This window comes from Lissotriton vulgaris, chromosome 1_1 (genome assembly GCF_964263255.1).
Source record: "Lissotriton vulgaris chromosome 1_1, aLisVul1.2, whole genome shotgun sequence".
In the NCBI taxonomy this organism is placed as follows: Eukaryota; Metazoa; Chordata; class Amphibia; order Caudata; family Salamandridae; genus Lissotriton; species Lissotriton vulgaris.
This window is the reverse complement of record NC_141685.1, coordinates 2,063,572,148-2,063,598,957: the sequence shown is the minus strand read 5'-3', so window position 1 is coordinate 2,063,598,957 and position 26,810 is coordinate 2,063,572,148.

Genomic DNA, 26,810 nt, shown 5'->3' with positions numbered 1-26,810 from the left:
GAAAAATACATCCCAACTAAAAATACACATAAGGGACCTAATGGTGGCTCTATTATTGATTATGTAATTGCCTCAGCAGATTTTTTTAATATGTTATCCAATATGGAAATTTTAGAAAATTAATTTAGTGACCACATGATGATCAGTTTAAAAATATAGTTATGCTGGGTTGGGGGAGCTTTTGGAACTTCAAGGACAAAGTGGTTGCTTTCAATAGAGCAAATGGCAGAATTTACTGGAATACTCAGGCCGTTTTAAAACTTAAAGCGTCCTTAACAATTTTAATAGGAGGTCAGAAGTTCATAGTATCAGAAGATATAGACCTCCCCCAAAATAATCTGTTTGAATCCTTTAGCCATAGTATAAACACTATGGTTATGTCCTGTAAATCTTTTCAACCAATAATTAAACAAAGACCATTTTTCAGTCCTTTACTTCAAATAAATAGGGATTTAAACAAATTAGTGAGGGCACACAGTTCTTTAATTATTCCCCTGAACAAAATAGACTGGTAGGTTTATTAAAGAGGAAAAGACAACGGAAAAAACGCTGCTTAAAACAAAAAAGGAAGACTATGAATAGGTCCAGTTAAAAGAAGCAGCTTCTAAAAATAACTCCAAACGATATTGGGAAATAGTTGCGGAAAGTTGTGGCACTAGAATGAAATCTCTTCCCATTCCAATAAATAAAGAAGATTGGAAAGCACATCTATTAGAACTTTATTCCACGAATCCTAATTCGATTTTGGTCTGACTTCTTAATGAACCCACCACAAAAATTTCGGAATACAGTAATGCGCCTTCAAAGGGGTAAGTCGATAGACTAATAAAAAAAAATGAGAGCTTCAGGGGCAATGGGTCCTGACGAAATCCCTATGTCAATTATTAAAAAAGAACCACTATTATGGGCTACATATCTTACCCCTTTGTTTGAATATTGTTACTTGCACAGGTTGACCCCCTCGTCAGGGTCCGGTAGTATCCTAATCCCTCTGTATAAAAAGGGCCAAAGACATCATCTGGGTGACTACTAGCAAATAGCCTTATTAGATGCGCTGGGGAAAATCTTTGCTTGCAGTATTTTAGCTAATCTCAATGATTGGTTTGTAGAGGTGAAAATTCTCCCCATGGAGTAATCTGGGTTCAGGAAAAACCATTTCACCCTAGACAAAATTAGTATTTTGAAACTAACAGAGAATAAAAATACCGTATTTTGCAGGATAAACGTCTATGTGGTATTCATAGACTTTTCTACTGCTTTCAATAAGGTAGACCACCCACTTCTTTGGAAAAAGCTACAGAAAATGGGCATGCCCACAACTTTGTTATCCTTAAGTATAGCCCTACACTCGCAAACATGGTGTCAGGTGCTGATGGGGGGAACTCAGGGCCTTTAATCAGTAATTCCTACAGAAAATGGCGTGAAGCAAGGTTGACTATTAGCACCTCTCCTATTCTCTTTATATGTAAGAGACTTACCAGATTGTTATTCCCCAAAGGAAGGAGGTGCTCCAAAGATAGGTGGCCGTTCATTCCCCTGCCTTATGTATGCAGATGATATCGTAATTATAGACCTGACCCCTATTGGTTTGAAAAATAATTTGCCACTACTGCAGAAATATACGACTGCACAATTTCTTAAGATACATTTTTCAAAAAGCAAGGTTCTGATTATAAAGCGAGGCAAAATCAGAAAAGTTTGTATTTTTAATTGGGGAATTGGTTCTGAAAAACTTGAGATCGTAGATTCCTACCTCTATTTGGGGAAAGTAATTTCAAGTAGTACAAAGATCATTCCCAATACTGAACACAGTTCCTGCAAAACAGCATCGCATGCAAATGGCCTTTGCATATTCTAAGGCGCTCTGGGTCGAAGACATTTCTCACATTTGCTCTATGTTTTTAGAGCTAAAATCCCTCTCTCCTTGTTATATGGTATAGGATCTATTCAAATAAGAGAATGGAGTTTTCTGGATAAGATTGAAGGCCAGATTTTACGCAAGCAATTCACTTTTAATACTCTTGTTCCAATAGCCTCAATTAGGCTTGAATTTGGCTTGGTAAGTTCATTTATCCAAGGTTTTGCTAAAGTAAATTGTTGGGAATACCAACTAAAAAATGGTGAGTTGTATGTGCCAAGAAATTTTTGTAGGACAAATGTATAAATATTATTTTATTGTGATTTTTTCTTGGCACTGAATTATTTCAGTGTGCAAGAGGATTCATTGTTGTCTTTCTCTCTATCAGAATTGAAATCTTTCTTAAAAACTTCAAATGGCATAATTAGTCACCAGAGAGATGTTACATTTTGTTGAACTAGAGTCAGACTGGAGACAATTGCCAAGGCTTGTTCCCCCAGAGTTTCTCAGAAGTACCTTTCCTGGAATCTAAACCACGGTATTCGCCGTTGGCTTATTCTTTGTCCTATGAATCGTTTACCATTAAATGACTTAACGGCAAATTGGCCATGAAACATGAAAGTTGGAAAAAACTGTAACTTCTGTAATCAGGGCACCCAGAATCTTAATCATATCTTGTTTGTATGCCCAGCTCTGTCTTCATTTTGATTCCGGTGGCTTCGTCCAATGTAACAATTTATCATTAAAAATGTATCATCAGCTCGAGAATTTTAGCTTTTACCCAAAGATTGAATTGTGTGTATAAAATGTTTTAACTCTTTTAGCGATTTTATGAACACATGTTAAATACTCATCATTTGTCCTAATATATGGTTGGCTCTGCATTTATTTAGCTTTTTTATAATATAGCCCCTAAAGTCCTGAATTTCCATGTTCTCCTTGGTTATTTGAGTTTATTTCTCACCTGCGGAAGGTTTGCACTTGTGATTGCTGCTATCTCATTGCTAATTGCACATAATTGGGTATTTTACCTGTTTTTATATACGTTGTTAAGGAAAAAGACTGTGCTGCCCTATGATGCACTTTATATTAAACATGTTTCATGCTACTACGGTATGTGAATTTTCAAAACTGTACTTGTATTTAACATGATCTTTTTTTTTGCTGCAGGATAGTTTCTAACTATACCATTGCTGCTATTTTGTTGCTGCTATATGATGCACTTTATTAAAAAAAAATCTACATGAAGCTGCTATTTTTTGTTATTTTCTTAAATTGCACATGTTTTTACCATGATCAGTTTGTTATGGTAACAGTCTTATTTAGTCAATGACTGTTACCTAATTGCCCTTGTAAAATTTGTTTTAAATCTTTGTCATCAGGGAAAATGTGCAGTCGATTTAGTAGGTGATTAGTTTCGTAGAAGTTTTACCTGGCTCATAACCTCACTGCTGCCACTTGACTGATCTTATTCATTTTAGGACTGAATGTGAGGCTGCTATAGTAGGATACCTTTTAAAATGTATATGCCCTGATTTGCGTCATCTGCTGGGGTAAAAATATTACCCAAATTATCACAACTTTGCTCTCTGTTACAATAATTATATGTTTCTATTTTGTATTCTGCTCCTTCCGTGCATCTACTTGTATTTCCTTATTGTGGGTCTCCATTTGCTGTCTAAAGGAGCCTCCAGTGCTGACTTTGAAGAATTTATATATCTTTAAGATTAACTAATCTGAACAAGTGATGCAGCTACAATGGTTTTTAATGAAAGTGATTTTATTGTAATTATTGTTGGTATTTTTAGCATGTTTACTCATGTATGCCTTAAGAGGACCATATTAGAGATCCAAATTCTTAATAAACATATTGAATTGAATTCAATCGTATAACGTTGTAGTCTCATTAGTTGTGGAACTCAGGGTGCTCCCTTAGATCATTCCTCCAGTGCCAACCATTGACAGGATGAATGAATGAATACATGAATGAATGAATGATGTGTACTTCTATAGCGCACAGCTACTTAGAAGAGTGTCCCAGCGCTGATTAGGTGACATACAGTGGAAAAGGAGGCGAGAACAACTGCTATTCTGTTATCCTTTACTTCATCCGGGATAGCCCTCAATTGTTAAGGCTGATGATTCCAAATACCGGCTATCTTAACATTAAAGGAAGAGAATTCCCTCCATTGCATTTTGTAGTTTAATTTTTTTCGGAGACCTCTAATATTGTGATGCTGGTGCTATTGGGGGCTTTGAACCCTGATTGGGAGGGATGGAGCAGATTGTTCTCAGTCAGAAAGGTGTTAAAGTGTTCATTCACCCACTTTTCCAAGATCTTTGAAGCTGCTGGGAGCATAGAGACTGGTCCTACATTTTCCAGAGATTTGGGGTCTGCATTAGACTTTTTCATCAGAGGAACCATATTAGCTCTTTTCCAATCCTCTAGAATAACCCCTGAGTGGAAAGAGAGGGCACACAACTCCTGATATATTGGGAGGATAATATCTGAGACGGACCTTAGAATATGAGGAGGAATTGGATCTATTGGAGATCCTGACTTACAGTTCCTGAAGGAGGTTGTCACTTTCTCCATGGACAGAGATTGGAAGGACGCCAATTTAGATTTTGGAATAGGATCAGTTACATTTGTTATTATAGATCCTTTGACGGCATGATTTGACCTCCCTCAATTTGACTGGATTTTTAGGATTTTATCCTCAAAAAAATCACTGCGGCGGTCACAGAAGGACTGGCTAGGTTTTAGCGAAGGGGAAGAAAATTTTGGATCCAAGAAATTGTCCACAATATAAAAAAATTCTCCTTCCCATCATTTTATGCTTCCTTAATACATTGCCTGTAGAATGTGATGCAGGCCCTCTAGAGATGTTTTTGGTAGTTTTCAGGGCCGTTCTATAGAGAACTTCATCTGATGAGTAGTGATGCAGCCAGATTCTTTCCAGTTTCTTGCACGCAGATCTTTCAGGGCCAAGTCCTGTGAGAACCAGGGTGCTGAACAGGGAGCCTTTTTACAGGCTACAAAGTCTGCTGCTCTCATAAGCCAAGTACTAATGACAGCGCCCCCCTCCACGCAGAGTCTAGAATAGCTGGTTTGGAATCCAACAAAGTGTTCCTTGGGTCAGCAATAATGACCTTACTCCAGCTTCTATTCTCACTTGGCATCATGGAGGGTTGAGCTGCTTTTGACAGTCGAAGGGCCAAGAGAAAGGCAATAGAAAATGGTCTGACCATGTCACTGGTTCGGGGGAGGGGGTTACATTTTAATAACACATTCATTATTATGCCATCAATAGTGCAGCCCACTCTGTGGGTGGGCCCTGTATTTGCTCCCATTAGATGAAAGGAGGTAAGTGTATCCACTAAACGTATAGTTAGAGGATCCTCTACCATATCCACATTTATGGTAAAGTCACCCAGTATGCTAACATTAGCACAGAAAATATATTTTTGGAGCAAATGCTTGATCAATGGATGTCAGAAAATATCCTGGGCAGGGGGCGATATGTTAATGCCCCAGAGAAGGAATGTTGACTGTCAATTGAAAGGTTAAACCTCAGAGCTTCTGCTTCTATCAATCCATCCATGTGAAAAGTTTTTTATTTGTAAATATTTTTATAAACAATTGCTACATCACCACCACTGCCTCCCACCCCATCGAGTTGTACACATACTTGGTACCCATTCATAGTTAACTGTATGTTGGAGCAGGAGTCCTCCCTCATCCATTTCTCTGTCATAAAGAGCATTTCCAGGCTCTCATCACTTAATAGTTCAGAAGAATCTAGAGCATGTTTATGCAAGGAGCTTACATTAATTAGTGCCGCCTTCAATTCTATACAACTCTTTCTTGACTCTTCCCTGTAGAGAAACTGGTGGTTCAAGGGTAAGAGACAAGGCTTGCAACTACTACAGGAGATGGGGCCAGCACAATCTAACAGGAAGGGATTACACCTCTTGGAAACTACCCCTTCATATCTTTAAGCTCCTCCGATGTGTAGGTCCTAATTAACTCTCCTTCTAACACCAAACCAATATAATGGTTGGCGCTGGTTGCGGATGATATTCAGATGCGCGCAGACAGGTTTGCCTTAGGCACGCCAAAGGCACGCCCACTTAACGCGTCCATACTGCAGCCATCTATATACTGTGGAAGGGGTCCACCTGATCAAATTACATAGTACTAGGGTGCGCCCGACACAAGATGATAACTCTCTGTGTTCTGACCAAGCCGGCCTCCTGGGAACCGGTGCCTTACACATATAAGTCCGTTTCACCCTCCATTTGCCCAGAAAGAATAAAAGTTACTGAGCTGCCACTTAAACACAGCAGTGGATAACCAGCAAAGGTGAGGAATTCATTTAAAAATTCGATTAAACATTCTTTCCCCATTCCCTTTTTAATGGTAGCATCTGTGCATCAAAAATATTTGCAATAAAGTTCAGTGCAAGCAGCTATTTAACTATTAAAATGCAGTTCAGTGGGGCAAGTAATAACTATTAAACCCCCTAACACACTTTAGCGATTCAAAAGCAGTTGAACTTGCCGCAATTCCCTTTTAGGGGCAGAGTTACAAGCCCTTTGCGCCACTGGTGTGTCACTTTTTGTAATGCACCAGAGGCACATTTTACTGCCTTATATTTACAACGTACAGGAAAAGCCACCCTGCATGGCTTTTCATATCCTTGTAAAAATGGTCCCTTTACACACAGCACTTTGAGTGAAAGGGGTGTCCCCACTCACCACCCATGGAACCAGACACATTTTCTGATTTACGAGAACCCTTCCTGCACATAAACAATCACTTGGTGACGCAGGCATCCTTGCACCATGGTGCAGGGGGGCCTGTGCTGGTGCATGGCACCAGTTTGTGCGCCAGCGCAGGGGGAAGCACAGAGATGCAATATGTTGTTGTAAATATGTTACATCCCTGTGTTTGAAAGTGACTCAGTGTGGCGCAGCAAAATGGCCTGCGGCATGCAATGAGTCACTTTCCTTCTAAATATGCCCCTTTGTACCTAATCCTGCTACATCCTGGCTGCGGCTTTTTACTTACTGTGGAAATGCTCCACCTGATCAAATTACAGAGCACTAGAGTGCGCCTGACCCAAGATGGTGGCGCTTTGTATTCTGACCAAGCCTGCCTCCTGGAAACCCTCGCCTCACACCTTTAGTTGGTTTCTCCCTCAGTTTGTTCATAAAGAATAAAAGTTGCTGAGCTACCACTTAAACACAGCATTGAGTAGCACAAGCTTAAGTGTATACGCTTAAGTGGTTTGTACTTGAAAAGATTGCCATGAATGCTAGAGGTGGCGACACTGCTACAATAGCTAACTTATGTGCATGTAAACATATACATCTGCTGAATACTGTACGATTTAGCCTCTTTTAAAAAATAATATGTTTATTGAATTTTTTCATGGTTTGGGTGACACTATAACCACAATAGTGCTCAAAGAAAGAGAAATAGCAGCATAAAGAAAGTCAATAAGCAGCATTATATATCAGCACATAATTCAACATATTAAATATAACAAGTCAATACAGCAACAATATCCAATCTGACAGAACCTGAATCATAAACCCTACAGATGTCACAACAAAATACAGCAAAAAGGTATAATTAACCGTATATTGGATCTTTTGTCACCATATCTGAATTCCTATCTGTACAAAATCAGAGCCTGATGATAAAACCACTGAGAGGAGAAATATCCCCCTACTATATATAACCCGATTAATTTAGAAAATAGCTTACAAATATTATGGTGCACGAAAAAGAGTGAGCGTCCTCTGATATGATAATCGAGATATAAGCCTCCCTCTGCTTCAGTTAGAAATAAGGAACTCCTAGATATTCCTCCCATCTTGATCAATAATGACATACAGTGCAATGATATCATAGCACCAACATTTGTCTGGATGATCAAGCTGTCATTCTATAAAATGCAGAGTTCCTAACTGATTGTCTCGTCTCCCAATGGTAACATGGAGTACACTTATACCATAGCAGCATATTAACCATACACAATTAAACTGACCTAGTATAAAGTACTTCAGTAATACTAAAGTGCATAACGTTGCTGAAATCCAACAATTGGATGCCCATAAAGTCAAACAGTTCGATTCTGACTACCCTAGATCCTCCATGAGTACCCCCTAATTGGCCCCGTCCCTCCATCTGCACTAGGAATAATTACATCGTCCCTATTTATGATCTCCATCCATTCATCTACTGAAGCCCAGATCAAATCGCCATGTTTCTGTTCTCTCCTCCCATTACGCTCACAGAGGCCTTTTTCCATACAATACATGGCCAAAAGGCGTGATCTCCACTCTGTAAGCATTGGGGTGTCTGGACTAATCCTTCCAGATGCTACACACATTTGGGCCATAGCTACAGAAAAGTAGGTATACTCCCCCAATAGAAAGTTCTTGATTCTCACTGGCCCCCAAGAGAATTTCTTGGGGCGTGATATCAACATGATATTTGAGAATCAATCCGATAAAACCTGTGATTTCTTTAAAATAATTAGATAGCCGGGGACAGGTGCTAAACTTGTTTATTAAATGGGCTTCTTCAACACAACATCTGGGGCATTTTGAATCTGGCCTCTTACCCCATTTGAATAGTTTTTTGGGTGTACAGTACAAATCAACAGCTGTCTTAAATTCTTGGCTTTTGAGCCCAGCAGTCAGGCGTGTCTTGTTACAGATATTCAGAGATCTCTCAAGTAGTGGCGCCACTTCCCCCGATCTTGATTTCCATTTCATATTCTGGAACTCCATATCTTCTAGAAGATCCGCTAATAAAGTGTCATAGATGCGCCCAATTTGACTGACTTTTTTCAAGGAGAGAAGCTTTAATACGTGCCACCTGCATTTGGCTATAAGCTGTGTCCTGACCTTCCTTGATAGTACTCGTGAGCAAAACCTCCGCACAGCGCAGATTGTCAGTCCGTGCATTAATTTGCTCCCGAATTTGCTTCTGGCGGGAGAGTGAAACACTCTTAGTTTCACCTCGAATCGCTGCCTTTAGTGTGTCCCAAACTATAATATTAGAAGCGGACCCTCTATTGCTATTCAGGAATTCAAAAACCCAGGGTCGCATATGGTCTAGATAGGATTCTTCTAGTAATAACTTCCTCTCGAAAGTCCAAGGTCTAGGTAGCTTTGTGATGGAATTTAACGAACAATTAATAATAACCAGGGGTTATGATCAGATATTATTCGAGGTGCAATAGATATTCATGTTGTATCCACAAGCTGATCGGACAAAAAGAAATAGTCTAATCGAACCATTTTGTTATGAGGAGCTGAAAAGTAAGTACAGCCATCTAAGTGCCTATAATGACGATACCAAAGATCTGTCATTGAATGCTGCTGAACTAACGCTTGCAAGGCCCTAAACACCTTAGGTTTCTTGCCTACATAACTTTTTCCCCTGGTTAAATTAAAGTCAGCTGACAAATTAATATTAAAATCCCCACAGAGACAATGGGGTGAGGCCACAAAGCCAATTCCACATTTAAAAAGTGTAGAACTGCAGGGTCATCGAGATTAGAACTATAGACAGTACAGATGGTAAAAGGCGCACCATTAATCAAAAGTTCGGCAATAACCCACCGGCCACCGTTGTCTTGGGTAGTTCTCACACTCGATCCCACCCTGCGCTTGACCAATATTGCCACCCCTCTTATCATTGAAGACTGTCGGGAGCATCCAATCAGATCAAAATCCGAGATTTTTAGATTTTCTCAATTTTGCCATGGAAAATGTGTCTCTTCCAGACAGAGTAACTCTAAATTTAAAGCCTGAACAACCCTTGAAAACAGAGCCCTCTTCTTCCCGTTATTCATGCAACAGACATTTAATGAGGCTATGCACAGTTTACCCAATGCCATTCAATCTTTTTAGCAATAGCCATAACATAACTGCAATATTCAGTATGGTATCCTGATACAATAGACAATTTTCAAGCTGTTTTATTTTTTCAAACCCCCCCAAACCCCACCCAAAAAACCCAACCACCCCCCAACCTACCCAGAGGCCCCCACCCACTGACCCAACTCCTCCCGCCCCCCAAACTGGGCAATAGAACCGAGGTCCGAATGATAGGGAGCTGGTTAAAGCTGAGAACCCCCGCTGGAATTACTGCCGGTCAGCTTACCCAGGGGTTACCCAAGGAAGCACAGAAAGGTACATAAAAAAACAGAGAGTCCAGCAATCAATAACCCCCTCAGGAGGGCAAGCCCCTGCTGACATTTAATCCAAAAAGAAAAATATATATGTGAGAGAGAATTAGAACGCAACCCTTAAATCTTTCTAAATTGAGTCCAGAAAAGCTCTGCCTGTATTTTAGACTCAAAAAATGTTGTCTGGCCTTGATGAATGACTTTAAGCTTGGAAGGAAAGATTAAAAACACCTGCGCCCCCTTAGACTGAAAGGGAGCAATTAGCTGCCGGAGCTGCCACCTCCGTTCAACTGTGGCGGGGCAAAAATCTGGCCTGACAAAAAATTGGCACCCCTTTCTTGATCCCTGTCTGTTAGGTCTTGCTAAATCATACACCCTTTCTCTGGCCAAAAAGTTGTGCAAACATAGCAGAATGGCACAAGGTCTATTAGGCGTTTGGCCAGAGTGTTGTTTAGGCTTGAACGGAAACCGGTAGGCACGTTGAATTTCTAGTTGCCAATCCCACTCCTTGACTTCAGGAAATTCTTCCGTGAATAGCTCAGCCACAAACCGACGGGTGACCGATCCTTCAATGCCTTCCGGAATCCCCATGATCTTCAAGTTCTTTCTTCGGGATCTATTTTCCATGTCCACAAGCTTCCATTGAACATCTCCCCTATGAGATTGTATAGACTGGATAGCAATCCTTTGAGTAGCCATATCGTCCTCCACGGTCGAGATCTGGGTTTCTGCTTCACCTACCTTAGATGCCTTATCTGCACAGGTTTTAATAACTCTTCGGAGTGAATTTTGAACCCTGCTGTAGGTCCCTTGTGCACGGGCACTTTCCTGGCGGGTTTCCTGGCGGGTTTCCTCCCGATGAGCCATTATTGTTTGGTAAATTATTGCCAGTGTCATTTCACCCGGCCGTGGGCCCAGATTAGGATCAGAGATGTTGGTTACTGAATCTAAGGGGTTGGATTGCGCTGTGATTGTGTTGTGTATGAATAGTCCCAAGTTAGAGAGCCAGTCCCTTGATCAGGATCTTGAGGTATTTTCCGAACTGTGGACAGCACATTTGAGATGGCCACAGAATTCAAGACATCGTTTGTGCACCAGTCCCCCGTAACACTGTCCTCATCATCCGTCCAATCTTTATCCAATTCTTTATCATCCACAGAGGAGCCCATATGTTCAGATAGAGAAAAAAAAATTATCATCATCCGTATCGCCATCAGTATTTATATGCTGACGGCAAGGTAATTTGCATAACCTCTACTTGTAGATGTGCGCTTGGTGTTGGTAAGGAGGATGGTGAAAGAAGATCCATTGGGCTGTGCCGATATTTCCATTACAGATCCAATACCATTCAGAGTCCCAGAATTATTGTCATCAGACACAACCGGCTCTGATTGAACATTTATACTGCCTACCAAGCCCCCATTGATAGCACTAGGCGGACTTACTACCGATGTAGTCTTAAAAACAGCATCGGTCTTACCCGCTGCGGCAGTGGGGGCTTTGGTGGTTGTTGAGGCTGTAGAGTGATGAGTTTTCACTGACGCAGGGTTACGGGAGGTCTGAGGCATTTTATTAGTGCTGACCGTCCGTGACTGAAACATTGCTGGAACTGGGACATCTTTAGTATTTTTTAAAATCTTGCCAGACGGATTCTCTAGCTGGCCCTTCTTCACACTGTGTGCCTGGAGTGCCGTCTGTGTAGGCGAAGGCAGAGGCTGATGCTGAGGCACCAGAGAAACATGCTTTGCAGGGATCCGTGGCTGGTTTTTAGTTTGCTCCTTCTGCAGCATCGCAGCGTTTTGAGCACAGAGTAGATGGAGCTGCTGGAGCTGCTGTGTCACACCGAAGCCGCTGCTGAGCAGACGCCATGGAGCCAAGATTAGCTGGGGGAGACAGCGTCGATAAATCCCGGGCAAACTGAGCTTTCCGCTAAAATAGGTGAGTCTGAAAAGACAGTATTTTTTTAACTACCGAAGGTTAGATTCATCAATCCTCTCACTGTGGGGATGTAACGCTGGCAGGGCATCCAGGCGGGGAGAAGCGCTGTTACCAGGTCACTCGACCAACAGGGTGGCCGCCATCTTGCCCCTCCATGACAAAGGATTTTCATTGAATTTGAAAAAAATAACCGACAACTGATAAGGTGACCCAACCTGACCTCGTCAGTGCCGGTCGCTCAACCCGCTGCGTGGCTCCTCCTGACGTCACCCGGTCCCCCTGTTGCCACCGCCTGCTCACCGCTGCCCCTGCAGACGAGGTTCTCCTCATCCCCTGGTCTCTCTCTAGTAGTACCAGCATTTGTCTGCTGTGCCCCTGATTTTTGTACTTCTGTATTTCGGCTGTGCCCCTGATTCATTGTATTTCTCTATCTTTCGTTTCTGCCACCTTTTCCCGCTGTGCCCCTGATTTTTGTCTTTCTGTAATTCTGCTGTGCCCCTGATTTTGTATTTCTGTATTTCGCGCTTCTGCCGCCTTTTCCCGCTGTTCCACCCCGTTCCCTGCCGCTGGTCGCCCGCGGCCCGCCCCCTTTCCTTCTGTTCCCTCTCCCCTCTCCCATTCGCCACCCCGCTCCCACCTCCCAGCTGCTCCTCCCTCCTTCCTTCCCCACACTCTCCATTTATGGCAGAGTCCCCATGTACGTGCAGCGCTCTCGCGCAGCGGGTACGCCGATTGTGCGCTGAAGGCGCGCCAAAGGCAAGCCCGTCTGCGCCTGTCCATGCCTGGACCGCGCCCAGTGCCAGGACCCCTGGCCCCCGACGACGCCAGACCACACGTCAGACCTATGACGCCGCCACCCTCCACGCACTCAACGCTGACCGAAACCCCGCCTGCTACCGAGCCACCCCGAAACGCACCCACGGACCCTTCACCTGCCAAGCCTGCAAATTCTCCTACCTCCGGACCTGCAACGCAGCCGACAAGCCGTGCACCAACAACAACCACCTCAAGTGCATCCTGCTCAACACCCGCTCTATCCACAGACATGCCGTCGAACTCTGGAACCTGCTCGACACAACATCACCTGACGTCGCCTTCCTCACAGAACCTGGACGAACGCCTCCTCAGCGCCTGACATCGCCATAGCCATCCCGGACGGATACAAGATCACCCGGAAGGACGGCATCAACCAGACTGGAGGAGGCATCGCCATCGTACACAAGAACACCTTCCGCATCACGACCAACCCCGATGACACCTTCACCGCCGCCGAACACCTCCACTTCCAGATACACACCGACCCCAAGACCACCCTCAGAGGAACCCTCATCTACAGACCCCCGGGTCCACGCACCCAATTCAGCGAAGACATCGCCGACTTCATCAGCCCGCACGCCCTCCCCTCCGCCGACTACATCCTCCTAGGGGACCTTAACTTCCACCTGGAGAACAACAAGGACCGTAACACCGCCACCCTGCTGGATAACCTCGCTAACCTCGGACTCAAGCAACTGGTGAACACCCCCGCCCACTACGCCGGCCACACGCTTGACCCCGTCTTCTCCTTAGCAAGCACATCTCCTTCAGCCACTCCACCAGACTCAATTGGACTTACCACAGCTGCATCCACTTCAGCTTCAGACAAACCACGACTCACCACCACCCACAACCGGGACCTCGCAGGAGTTGGAAAAAGATCACCGCTGAGCAGCTCACCACCTCCCTCCGCCAGAACCCTCCCACCAGCACAACGGACCCCAATGAAGCAGCCAGAAACCTCACACTGTGGCTCCCCATCTGCGCAGACCTCGCACCACTGAAGAACCCTACCAGCAGACCCGGCAGCAAGAAAGCCCCCTGGTTCACCGACGAACTCAAGACCTCCAAGAAGAATTGCCGCACCCTCAAGAAAGCCAGGCGCCACGACCAGACCACGAACAACATGACAGCCCTCAAGCACGCCACCCGCAAACACCACCAGTTCATCCGCACCACCAAGAAGACAGCAATCAAAGAACCACTGGACAACAACGCCCACAACAGCAAGGAACTCTTCAGCATTGTCAAAGAGCTCTCCAACCCCAGCGCCGGAAACAATTACATCACTCCCTCGCAAGACATCAGCTACTCACTCGCCTCGTTCTTCCACCGCAAGATCGCCGATATACACAACCGCTTCGGCGCACCAACCACGCACCCAACCACCGAACCAACGCCCCCCAACACCACCCTCTGCACCTGGACCCCGACCAACACCAAAGACACCACCCACACGATGAACACCATCCACTCCGGATCACCAACCGACCTCTGCCCCCAAAACATCTTCAACAAGGCCGACTCCATCATCGCACCCCAACTCCGGGACATCATCAACACCTCCTTCAACACCGCCACCTTCCCGGAGACCTGGAAGCACGCCGAGCTCAGCGCCCTCCTGAAGAAACCAACAGCGGCCCCACCGACCTCAAAAACTACCGCCCCATCTCGCTCCTCCCTTTTCCTGCAAAAGTTTTCGAAAAGACCGTCAACAGACAGCTTGCCTCCTTCCTCGAGACGAACGGATCCTTCGACCGTTCGCAGTCCGGTTTCTGAGCCAACCACAGCACCGAGACTGCCCTCATCGCAGCCACTGACGACATCAAATCCCTGCTCGACAATGGAGAAACAGCAGCCCTTATCCTCCTGGACCTCTCTGCAGCGTTCGACACTGTCTGCCACCGCACCCTAGTACAGCGCCTCAGCAACATCAGAATCTGAGAGAAGGCACTGGAGTGGATCATCTCGTTCCTCGTTGGAAGAACCCAGAGAGTCCGCCTCCCCCGTTCAGATCCGAGGCCACCGAAGTCATCTGCGGCGTACCACAAGGGTCATCACTCAGCTCATCCCTCTTCAACGTCTACATGAGCCCTCTCGCAGCCATCGCACGCAAACACAACCTCAACTTCATCTCCTACGCCGACGACACCCAGCTAATCCTCTCCCTTACTAACAACCCCACCACCGCCAGAACCAGCCTACACGAAGGGATGAAAGATGTCGCCGAATGGATGAAGAACAGCTGCCTGAAACTGAACTCAGACAAGACCGAAGTCCTCATCCTGGGATCATCGTCCTCCGCCTGGGATGACTCCTGGTGGCCCCCTGCCCTGGGCACCACCCCCAAACCAACGGACCATGCACCCAACCTGGGCTTCATCCTGGACTCCTTCCTCTCAATGACCAGGCAAGTCAACACCGGCTCGTCCTCATGCTTCAACACCCTGCGCATGCTCCGTAAGATCTTCCAATGGATCCCACCGAAACCAGGAAGATGGTCACCCAGGCACTCGTCACCAACCGACTGGACTACGGAAACACCCTCTACGCCGGAACCACAGCCAAACTTCAGAAAAGACTCCAGCGCATCCAGAACGCCTCCGCACGACTCGTCCTGGACATCCCCCGACACAGCCACATCTCCGGCCATCTGAGAGACCTGCACTGGCGCCCCGTCAGCAAGAGGATCACGTTCAGGCTTCTCACCCACACACACAAGGCCCTCCACGACCTGGGCCCCAAGTACCTCAACAACCGCCTGACCTTCTACGCACCCACCCACCAGCTACGATCGACCAGCTTCGCCCTCGCCGCTGTACCACGCATCTGCAAAGCCACCGCCGGGAAAAGATCCTTCTCCTACCTGGCAGCCAAGACATGGAACTCCCTCCCGATCCACCTCCGGCTGACCCAGGATCACCTCTCCTTCAGGAAGCTCCTCAAGACCTGGTTCTTCGAGCAGTAACGGACCCCTCCCCCCCAGCGCCTTGAGACCCTTTCGGGTGAGTAGCGCGCTATACAAATGCCCATGATTGATTGATACTTTGTTTCTGGCTAGGTTGTTGGCGGCTTATTGTTATTCCCAATTATCTCTTCACTCTTGGTATGAAGGAACATGTATTATAAACTCATTGGTTATATTATCTGTGGTATAACAGTAGTCATTTAAGATAAGCCATGTATGTTTACAATCTTATTTATTACCAGTCCCCTTGTGATGTGCATTCCACACATCTTTCTTTTCAAGTACTGCTCATTATTTCATTTATTGGTTTCCATTTTTACTTTTTTGATACCATGCCATCTGTGATATATTTGGTTCAGATGTGTCCACTTTGGACACCTTTTGATCCCATTAATTTCTTTCCAAAAATAGTTTTGCCTGCCCTTCTCCTCCATTACCCTCCTCCCGGTCTTCATTATGCACACCCCACTATCCCCTCATACTCTGTGCTCTTCCGCTCCATGCAGTGCATGCATCGATTGCTTTCATATTTAATGAATTTCAAAATACAATGCTCCAAACGTTCCAGATTCCTGCAGCAGCCTTGCTTCCCTTTAAAGATCCTCTGGCTCTTGGGTTTATTATCCTCATGATTACCTCATCCATGGCTGTTGGAGGGAGAGTTGGGGGCACGGGGTCTGCCACTGACTGCAGCATTCCCGCGGGGTCCCAAAGCCTGCCTTGTTCAGAAAGGTTGAATGAATGCAGCTGCCACATGCCTTGGCTCGATTTGCCTGCCTATGTATGATTCTATGGCTCTGCATAATTCCCCAAAGATGGTTTTATAGCAGTTTCAAGGTAGCTCAGTGGGTTGAGTAACTGCTGCAAAGATCCATATGTAATTTCACGATCAAGGGTTTGAATCTTGGAAGAATTAACCCAGCTTTACATGTTTATATTGTTGATCAAATTAGTCTCAATAGCTTGTGCAAAACTACCTTTCCGAATAAGCCAGTTTGCAGGCGCGCTGTATAAATGGTCCAATATTATAGTTACTGAACTTTTACACTATACAGCATACTTGGAAGATTATTAATAGAATGATCATTTATCTATCAGTTGATAACTGTAATAGCATTTGAAGGTTGCAGATTTTTCTTGACAGCCCTAAGGATGACGCCTAAGAACATGAATGAGATCGTTGAAAATGAGTCCTGCATCAGAGGCAAAAGGCTGTCTAACTTCACTGCACATAAGATTATGACGTAGATCACGCGTTATACACCCGCGTTTACAGGCACGCAGTCTCTCACACACTGACCACAGACAAGCACTCAGAAACGCATACGCACAGCCACTTACACAATAAACCACAAAAATACACTCAAACATACTTTCACACATACCATACGCACAATATTACTCCTATATACACTTGCAGAGACCCGCAGAAAAATAAAGTAAAACATGCAGACAGACACACACACATACTGGCAAAACCTGCACATACATTCCCACACACAATGAATCTTTCAGCCATTCTCACATTTACCGCCCCCTTACAGCTGGGCATGGTGCTCCAGCGCAGCCCAGCTCATCATATGCATCCAGCGAGTGCTTGTATATAGTTTATAGCCCTGCTACCTGTTGGCAGATAGGGCAGAGAAAGGGGTTGGGACCTCAAACCGCAATCATATATCAGGCTTTCGAAGTCGCACTCACCCTCAGATGTCAAATACCAAATGCCGTTTGTATGCGCAACTGAAAATTATCATACTCTTTCCGTCTTACTTTAAATGAGTCAAAAAGCCACAGGCTCTGAAAGGACAGTCATTACATATTAAAGTTATTTGATGTTGCAGAAAGCCAATGAAGCTTCGTGCGCACCATGAGTTATTCGCATATTCAAAATATACTGTGGATTCCCCACCCCCCCTCATATGCTAACAATTATGCAGATTGTAATAGAACAACTATTGTGTCATGGGTGTCCTCAATGCTAAAAATAGCATACTCTGTGCCAGAATCTTGTCAGTGATTGCATCTATACACATGGCACTACACAGATTGGGCCACACCTACCTAAAAAGTCTCACCTACTTTCACCAACCACCCAAACACCTGCACTCTGCAGGACTCCTACTCTTACACATCTCACACATACACAAAACCAGATTAGGATGACGGGCATTCTCTTACATCGCTCCTAAAACAAAGAAGGACCTCCCACTCCACATCAGAGCCTCCTCCTCTTTTCCTGAATTCCAAACAAACCTGGCTTTTCAATTAACCAACCTACCTTAGGCAGAGCTATGCACACAGCTGCTCAGCACTGCCATGAGTGACAGCATCACTCAGCACCACCTGAGCACCAGTGCCGCACCATCACCTCAGCATGACTCATGACCACAGCATCACTTAACACCACCTCAATATCACTGAACCCCACCTCAGTATCGCTCAGCATCACATGAGCATCACCTCCACACCAGCACTCCACCACCTCAGCACCACCTTAGCATTATTCAGCACCACCTAAGTGTGCCCTCAGAATCTGGCATCTGTTCATTCTCCCATAGTGTCGGTCTACTATTCCTGTTGCAATACAGATACTATTTCCCAACCTCCACCCTCAATTTGTTTATGTACCCTACCCACATAACAGGAAAAAACTATAACAAACAAGCATTAGAACAGGCAGGAAGAAGTTAACAGCATTGCAAGGACAAAAAAGTAGGAGACATTTTTCATGATAATTATTTTTAAATAGGGTTGGTCAGTTTTACATAATGTATTCTTGAATACAAATGCTTATGATGGTTATTTTATTATAACTTTTCAGCATGCTGCACCGCAGCCACAATGCTATACAACATAGCTTAAAGACATTATTTTATTTTCTTGTTAAAAGTTAAGGTTCCTCTGGCTCTTTATTCTTTAGTCCAATATCAATCAGGTTACAGAATTGAAAATAGGAAAAATAGAATTAATACAAAACATATTATAGGTTGCATACAAAGCACTCCATAATGGAATGAGGCATCAAATGTCAGTCAGAATTCTTTTAAGAGTTCAGGAAAAATATATAGTTCAAAAGTGAGTTTTGCAAGGCTAATCAATACTTGATAATTGGCAAAAATCACCAATAAAGATAAATAAATGCATAAGATAAATAAATCTTTTCAAAACTAGTTTATTAGTCAACGCATAAACTTAGAGTTTTAGCATCTAAATCTAAACCTGTTCCATCAGCTGCCCTCCCTCTGCCCTGGTCTGTTCAATCTGTCTCTGCTCCTCTCCATTATCTGACAAAAAGGCTGCTCCTTGAAAAATTTCCCCTACTTCACAAGTCCACAGAGGAATGTGATCTGCCTTGCCAAAAATATGATGTGCAAGGCTGGCCTATGCCTCTCTGCCCCCTCCTCCCTCTGTCTCTCCTCAGTCGCAATATCCTGCCAGGCTGCACCCGCGACGTTCACGTACCTAACCCATATGATGTCTGGTCAGAATCTGCTCCTCTCCCCTTCGCTCCTCTAAGACCTAAGGCTTAAGGCTTAAGTCTTAAGGCTGACACGCCCCCTATGTGGTAATTTTTTATACTCTAATTCTTGGCTGACATAAGGGTCTCACCATCCTGTTCTCATTGCAAATCCAACTCATACCAGTTCTGACAGTAAGGGCTTAATGCTAAGAATAATACACATAACATGTATCAGTAAGAACATTTCTTGCAACAAAATGAAATACTCAATTTCCTGTCTCTCTTTCACATAGCACACAGGGATGACACTTTCCAACAAATACTGGTACATTGGCACGATGACAGGAGTGTACAGTTCACTGTGGCTTGATCCATGTGTCCTCACTTGAAGCACTTGGCAGTTCATGCAGATGGCACAATCTTCTGTCTGCGCATGCGTCTTTCATTCAGCACACTACTAAAAATTCTCAGCCATGCTGGATTCTTAGGCATCCATTTTGTTTTGGGCCCGAAAACAAAACAAACACAAAAGAATAGTAATTTATGAAATACAACCCATTATGTTTACCTCCCCTGTACTAGTACCCTGCATTAGTTATTACCTAGCAAAAGCTATTAGTTTAAAGCAGCTTTTTTTATCATTTGCGCACAACATGTAAAAATGTGCAATGTACAACATAGTATAAACATGCACCAGTGCAAATTTTCAAAGCACACACAGTTAATACATACCCATAGCAACATGCTCTAATGTTTTAGATATCTTTATATGAAAAATGTGTTTGCCCCACATTTAGAGTTTGTGCATGGTTAATTAATTTATACATATTATAAGGAAGATGTATTATGAACTGAATTGGCATTGTCTAAATATGCAACTAAGTCAAAGACTCTTGAGGCGGGAACAGGGAGTGTAGATGACAAGGAAAAGGAGCTGGGAGGAGAGAACTCACATTCCATGCTTATCTTCAAAGCTAAAGAGGCCACTGAAATCATGCGTTTTCTACACTGCAAAAACAAGTTAATTCAGCATAATTATGTGCTACTTTAAAAGCAAAAAAACATGCTCTAAATTAAATGTACATTCTATTGTGAGGTTTAATCTAAACTCAACACATTAACATCCATGATTAATTAATTAAGCATGGTTTTAAATTAAATCATTTTTGGCTGAAAGCATTTTCACCCGGCCTCATTTCATGTCTTTCACTTAGCATACACCAAAAGTGCCACTTTTAAAAAGCCTCATTGCATGCTTCATGTGCCATGTGTTTTCAATTGCACCAAAATCTGTGTGCCAATTTAAATGCAGTCTGTCTGAAGCATAATCTTGAAATCTAGCTCTATTAGTACCAATACCAACTGACCAACTAATCCAATAGATTATGCACATTTCATAAATAAATAGAGTTTCTTTATACCCATTTCTCCTCAACTAGATTTTAATATATAAATTGCGCAGGATCTGGACACAATGAAAAATCTATAAATTTGCAGCTCAGTTGTTGAGTCTGGGAATAATGTGTTTTTGGACATCCCATAACCACTATACATCCCTTTGACCAGAAGGGTCTGAAGGATGAATGGTATGTTACTTTTGTGAATCTACCATTAAAGATTCAAACGTTGTCACCAATTTCTATTTTTTCCTTTTTATGTTCATTAATCGTTTTATTGAATCAGTTATTTGTTTTTGGGAAAACCATGAGCAGTTCACAAAAAGGACCCCTTGCTGAGTTCAGAACTTTTTCTAATTTCTAATCACTTATGTCTTTTTGGGTACATCCATGGGTTTTATAGCTGTGTCCACCACAAGCTGCAAAGAGGGGGAACGCAAAAAAACAGGGAACATGGACTACCAGTTAAACAAATGCAAACATTGTGGCTCGAAAATGCTTTTCTTTTGCAGCTCTGCTTGTTCATGAAAGCTGGGAAGCTGTGATTCTTGCAAAGTATATTTTTTCAACATAAAACTGTTGCATTACTTTGACTCTTTTCGCGGTTCCCTCCAGTGGAATTTACATATCCTTTGTACCTTTTTACCTTTAGTATCCCTAGAATGTGGTGAAAAGAGAATGCACATTTAGCTTGATACCTTTTGTGGAAAAAAAGTTATGAGGGGCTAAGCACGAAGTACTGCACACATGAAAAAACAGCTCAGCACCAGCACAGGAAAAGCCTTGGCAGCTAAAGGGTTAGTAGATGCTTTCCACAGAAAACAAGATCATGTCAATCTCCCACTCTGTCTTCTGTCTAAGGGATTTATTACAGGTTTAGTAGTCCAACCTGGAAGGACCACATTCACAACCACTGCGCTTGGCTTCCCAATGCCGTATTACGAGTTTACCGAGATGCCGGTAGTGTGGCTCTATATCGATGCCTGTTTGTACATTCCAACTTCATATGTAACGCATGCACAAATATGCCTGATATATATGGAAAAATACACTGGTGTAACAAAGTTTGAGGGGCCCCCAGGAAGGCACATGGAGGGGGCCCCTCTGGACTAGATCAGGAGATCTCCGACCAGAGTACTGTGCAGAGGGTGCCTCTTGGAGCTTTGGGGGCCCCTTGCATCGTGAGAGCTGTGGGGCCTGTTTTACGCCACAGGAAAATACCATCTACCCATGGGCAGAGTCTGAACAATATGTGAGCAGGTAATGGGTATATGGTACCAAAGCACTTACCTGTATTTTGCCGAAGACAGGGTCTGTTGCAGGGATACTGGGGAGTCACAGCACTATGCTTGGGATCATAGAACCTTAGTAGGCAGGGACTGATTCACCCTGTAACCTAAGTACCCAGGAGCTTGGGACCAGTTATAGTGTCCCACTTGCCCTCCTACTCACTCACAGAGGAATAAGTCATTACAACCCCCAGAACACAACACTCCCAACCCTCTCAGGAATTGCGGTTTCAGAATGTACCCTTTCGCTCTCACACTTTTATTTTTCCAAAATAAGTTCTTACAGAGACACGAGGAACGTTTTAAAATGTTTATTTTAAACGTGCTCTAGTATGCAGTAAACATGCCACAATCTATCTATGTATATAAAAACTAAAGTATGTCTGTCTGTCCTTTATGCATTACTACACCATTCTTCTGATCGGCATGGAACTTTGGGTAGTTGTTGAGGACACTCCAGCGAAAGAAAATGTCTAACACAAGTACGGTCAGCATAGTAAGTAGTCCATAATCATAAAAGGAGCTGTCATTCTATAAGACAGGGCAGCCTAATCTCCCTCACCTTCTACAGAAGCAAAATGATAATATATCAGAAGATCTCAAGGTGCTAGCAGCAGACTCCATACCTTAGTATACGTAGATGAAAGTTCTACATCTCAGGTGCTGTTAGGATCTCTTCCCTGGAAAGGTCCCTCTCCAAGTGTGTGTCATTACCCATCTGCACGTTTTGTCAAGATACTAGGGCCTGACCAGAACACAATACCAAGGGACATTGTTGTTTGACCTTGTCTATGGTGTTCTGAGTGAATTCCAGGAAAGAACAGAACACGAAAACAACAGCAGGTTCTGTGTGAAAGTATATTGTGGCACAAAGCAAAATAAGTTTGTATAGTAACGTGTGCAAAGCCAAGGACAGTCTGCAACATGCTCATGCTAACATAGGGAAAACAACGATGGGCTTTGCCGGGACATATGACAGGTCATATTCCTCATGGGGAAGATGCTCCCGTGTAGGAGGGACCTGGAGAAAGGGATCCTCTTTGAAATGTCCTTGGAAGCACTGGAAAGAGTTGAGTATGCATACCAAATCCTTTGTTTCCACCAACTTTTAAGCTGCGGTTGGAACGCTACGGTCGCTCGTCGTGAATTCAACTTGTAATACGGAGGTCAGTGTCACACCTCTGTACCACCAAATAGAGGCTGCCTTCCACCAACTGTGATTCCGGCGGTCGGCGTTGTATTGGTGGTACTGGTGGTCTAGTCATGGTCTTTGCAAAGCCAAGTTGCCCAAATGGTAATACTAAAAGAAAAATATACTCAGTTGGGAGTCGTATTCGGATTATCGCACTCCAGTTGTATGCACAAGATATCAGATGTAAAGAAAGATCTGTAACATAGAGTAAATCAATGGAAGGAGAAAGATACAAGGAAAGAGTAAAAATGTATTCAAAAGAAATTTTATAAGTTTAGTAATACAATTCACAAATAAAAATATGGGGACATGTGAAGAAATCAATTGGAGCAAAAAAAGTTATGAACAGAGGTATAGGCAACATAAACACATCAGTTCACAACTAAACATCAAATACTAAATAATTGCGGCAGACAACCAGAATAATTAATAAACAGTGGTTGTAGGCTTGTTCAAACGAAAAGTTGATGGAAATGATGAGAGTGTTGACGTTTCGGTCTATGATGCTGCCGTCATGTACACCATCTTCAGGACCAAAAATTAATTGCTGGTAAAAAAAAACTGGAAATTCACAATTGCAACCTTCTCTTGGCAATGAGAAGTAGCGACCGTTGGAAGCGGGAAGTAGATCCTAATTACGGCAATTTATAAAAGACGCTGGGTTGTCAACTGCTATTAGAGAGTCCTCTTGGATGAGAAATTCAGTTTCATGTAATTCAGCGATTCTCAGTATATCGACCGGAGACGGGTAACCAATTGGTTGTTGTAACTGGTATGAGTATCTCCATTTTTAAAAAAAATTTTAATTTATATTTTTCAATATGTGTTTCATGAGTTACATTACAGTCACTCTGTCACAAGGATGGTGTCATCAGTGATGTCATGAGTGATGTCACTGACCCTGTCATGAGTGATGTAATATGTGACGTCATCAGCAGTGCATTGCACGCGCAAGTTATAGTGAGGGTGGCTGAGTAAACTAAAGAATGGTGATGGATTAAACCCAGATCAGTTGACTGGGGGTGAGTGTTTGATTTGTTCAAACGCTCCGTCCATCATCCCCTTTTGTATCGCTTTGTTCGCCCTAAGTGTGGCAGGGTATGCTCAGACGTGAGTCCCTTGTTCACTTGGCCACTGGATTCAAGATAGCCTGGCTGATGAGGATTATGAATCCGAAAACAGTCCCAGGATGCTTGTTTCCCGTCTTGGGAAGACATGGCTTGGCAGTTCGGGCTGGACTGTTCCCATAAGGCACAGGGTCAGACTGATTTGCATATAGCCATGTCTGAACTGGGGTGGCTGAGTGAACTAAAGAATGGTGATGGATTAAACCCAGATCCGTTGACTGGGGGTGAGTGTTTGATTTGTTCAAACGCTCCGTCCATCATCCCCTTTTGTATCGCTTTGTTCGCCCTAAGTGTGGCAGGGTATGCTCAGACGTGAGTCCCTTGTTCACTTGGCCACTGTATTCAAGATAGCCTGGCTGATGAGGATTATGATTCCGAAACCCGTCCCAGGATGCTTGTTTCCGGTCCAGGGAAGACATGGCTTGGCAGCTCGGGCTGGACTGTTCCCATAAGGCACAGGGTCAGACTGATTTGCATATAGCCATGTCTGAACTGGGGTGGCTGAGTGAACTAAAGAATGGTGATGGATTAAACCCAGATCAGTTGACTGGGGGTGAGTGTTTGATTTGTTCAAATGCTTCGTCCATCATCCCCTTTTGTATCGCTTTCTCTGCAACAAGAGCGACTACTTTTTGATTACACCATTTCACTATTTTTCACTTTCAAGTCTTCAGGCCAGGGTGGGATTTAGCGCGCCAATACCGCTGAGGTATAGTCTGTCTAAACCTGATGAATGCCCTGTAAATTACACCACTTGGGCAGAAACATGTCGATCCCACCCCATGGGAACCAGCTGAACAATTCATTCAGCCACAGTTTCCCACGCTCTGTTTTTAGTGTGTCTGATTGGCCATTTGATAAATCTTTTTGTGGACACAATCCAGACATTTTTAAAACACTTGATCACACCCTCACGTATCACCACAAAACCAGCTCCGCAATAACTCAGGCGTTGCAGCACACCGGGGAGGCACTCGGCCTCTCCCGGTGGGGTCCGATGATGAAGCATGTCACCAACTACGTTGGTGAGTGAGGGCTTTCTTAAAGAATCTAGTGAGATTCTAAATGATTTGATGTCAGAATGATCTAAAAGGCCTTCTTTATTAAGGGAGAGATTGCAAGTAGACAGCCTCTCAAATAGTAAAAGATGTTGGCATAGATGCTAACAGCCTGCAAATGCTACTCCTTAATAATTGCAAGCTACATAACCCAACAAGGAGATGCTCCTCTACAGTCCTTGTTCCTTGAATGTAATCTCCCCCTCAAAAATGTATGATCTGGAAAAGAGTAAAGCCAATGCTGATTGTCCACTGACCTAACCTCTTCTTGCAAGAACTTTAAAAAACAGAAAGAAAACCTAGGCCGTGAGAAGACCTCCATCTCTTTAAACACACTCTAAAGTTAGATGAACTTGTGAACACCGAAGCAATAAAAGCTTACATCTCTTACAATATAGAAAGAACCTCCAACCTGCCAAGAGAACATTCCAAAGGACTGTCTCAAATGAAATAGCCTACATGCCGTCATCTCCATCACCCCGTCCAGAAGACTTGTGCATAGAGCTGCAAATATTCATACGGGGAAGCTTCAAACAGAGCTATCCATCTTGTTTGTACCTGGCCATCTGCCAGCTGCCCTGCAGGAAATGTGTTCACCACAATACCCATGCTCTTCCCAAGATCGGATGGAATCTATTGCTAACCTAAAACATTACAGATTATCAGCAGATTCATGCTTTGACTATCAAAACATAATGTATATCTGTGTTGTCCTTACATGGTGTCTAGCTGTCCCTCCAGGGTGCACAGTTGCAGAGGTCACCAAGTGCTCGATAAGAGAAAAAGCTGAAGGTTTTGGTCAGGAAGGTTAACTAAGTTCAGCAAAGGAAAGTTGACCTCAAACATCTGCAGTGAGGAAATATTCTCACCAGTCAGTGTCACCACTCAGCTCATCTGCACTTATAGCAGTAGTTTTCTTGAGCTGTTTTTGGGTTGGGGCAGATAGGTTTAGAGGGCACTGTGTCAGCATCCATGGACTTCTTGGGACTGTGCTGGTGCCTTGCAGACTACGCAAGCATCAGCACGGAAGTCTAACATAGGTTCTGTATGGCCTTCAGACTTATTTTAGCCTGGAGTAAACTTGCATCAAGCTGTTCCGCGTTCTAGAATCCACAGCGGTAGCATGGTTCAAAGCTAGGTGACCTAGTTCTAGGACACCCCTGCGCCGCACGGCCACCAGCTGCTGCATGTGCCCCCTCTTCTTGTGCCTCGCTGCCCCGGCTCCGCCGCGTGACCACGCCCCCTGCCATCGAGCGGCGTGGTCTGTGCTAGCTTCCTGCCCTGTCTCTGCTTTTTTCAATTTGCTCTGTAAGTTTTTACTGTTGTATTGCATTTTCGCCCCATTTGTGCCGTTCGCCCTCGTCGCATCCCTCCCCGCTCCCCGCTTCCTGCCATCACCGATAACCCCGCCCCTTTTCTTTCTGTACCCTCACCGCTCCCGCCTCCCAGCTGCTCCGCCCACCCGCGCACTTGGCCATATATGGCGACCGTGCG